Source organism: Chiloscyllium plagiosum, unplaced genomic scaffold (assembly GCF_037043375.1).
Source record: "Chiloscyllium plagiosum isolate Xiang-an unplaced genomic scaffold, Cpla_swu_hap1 HiC_scaffold_39, whole genome shotgun sequence".
Lineage (NCBI taxonomy): Eukaryota > Metazoa > Chordata > Chondrichthyes > Orectolobiformes > Hemiscylliidae > Chiloscyllium > Chiloscyllium plagiosum.
This window is the reverse complement of record NW_028270177.1, coordinates 6077196-6078572: the sequence shown is the minus strand read 5'-3', so window position 1 is coordinate 6078572 and position 1377 is coordinate 6077196. Positions and strand designations below refer to the sequence as shown.

Below are 1377 nucleotides of genomic sequence, written 5' to 3'. Positions count from 1 at the left end.
TGGAATGAGCTGCCAGAGGATGTGGTGGAGACTGGTACAATTGCAACATTTAAGAGGTATTTGGATGGGTATATGAATTGGAAGGGTTTGGAGGGATATGGGCTGGGTGTTGGCAGGTGGGACTAGATTGGGTTGGGATATCTGGTCAGCATGGAGGTGTTGGACCGAAGGGTCTGTTTCCATGCTGTACATCTCTATGACTCTATGACTCTATAATGAAAGGTAAAAAAAGGGGGTAAACCAGGGTGGGGGTAGGGCAAAACAACATCAATTAACTCTTATAATTTGTCTAAGAGAGTCCAAAAGTTCCTTGGCCTTCTCCGGTGATCCAAAGTTATACACAGACCCTTCATGGCTAAAGCGTAGTATAGCTGTGTAGCGCAAGGAGTATTGAATGTTTAATTCCCTTAAATGCTTCTTTGCTTCATCAAACACCGTCCTCTTTTGGACCAAAGCTGGGGAAGAGTCCTGAAATAACAATCTTGGATCCTTTATAAGTCATGGCTTGGGGATCTTTCCCAAGGTTTCTGGAGGCTTCCAAGAGCATCTGCCTCACCTTATAGCTCTGCAAACGGAACAGGACCGGGCAGGGGCGCTGGTTTGAGCCGGGCCCGCGTATTGCAACCCGGTAGGCCCATTCCACCCTTACCTGGTCTGATCCAGCCTCTAGATTTAACAGCTGTGGAAGCCACTGTTCAAGGAACCTTGTAAGCTGGCCTCCTTTTTCCTGTTTGGGAACGCCCAGCAAACGAATATTTTTTCGACGACCTCGATTCTCTAAGGTCCGGACTTACTGCCTGAGAGTCCGGATCCGATCCATGGCCGATTCTGCAGTGGCCTCAGAGGTCGCGAACTTTAGCTCCGCCCCTCCGACTCGGCATTCAATTTCTTCGATGACTCGGCCATGCTTTTGTAGCGCGGCCGAGAGTGAATTCCATCGACTTTGGGACTCTTCTATAAAAGCATCGATCTTCACGTCGAGTTTGGAGATTATTTCCGCGAGGCTCGCCACTGTAGGTAATTCCCCCGGGGCAGCTGCGGATGCCTCTGCTGCAGCTGGAGAGGTTGGGGGAGGGACTCCTGCCTGCTGAGAGCTGCAGGCTCCCTTCCCCCTAGTCATTTTTACAGGGGATTGAACTGTATAAATTTAGTACTAAACCACTAATTACATTTAGTAAAAACTATTTTTAATTGATTTGTTGAGTGTGGTGGAGGAGGGTGGCCCACTTTGCCTAGGTCTTGGGAGGAGCACTATAGACTCAGACTTGCTGAGTCGCCGCCATCTTGGATCTCCTCAAAATATAAACTTTTAACATGCGTGCTGGCTATACCACAATTACATCGCCAACATTTTAAGTGTATTTGTACTGGGCAATT

At 48.2% G+C, this 1377-nt stretch overlaps 1 pseudogene; it reads right to left on the bottom strand.

Annotated features, from left to right (window-relative positions):
- Positions 1 to 427: 427 nt before the first annotated feature.
- On the bottom strand, positions 428 to 1120 carry LOC148138624 (uncharacterized; annotated as a pseudogene).
- Positions 1121 to 1377: the final 257 nt, after the last annotated feature.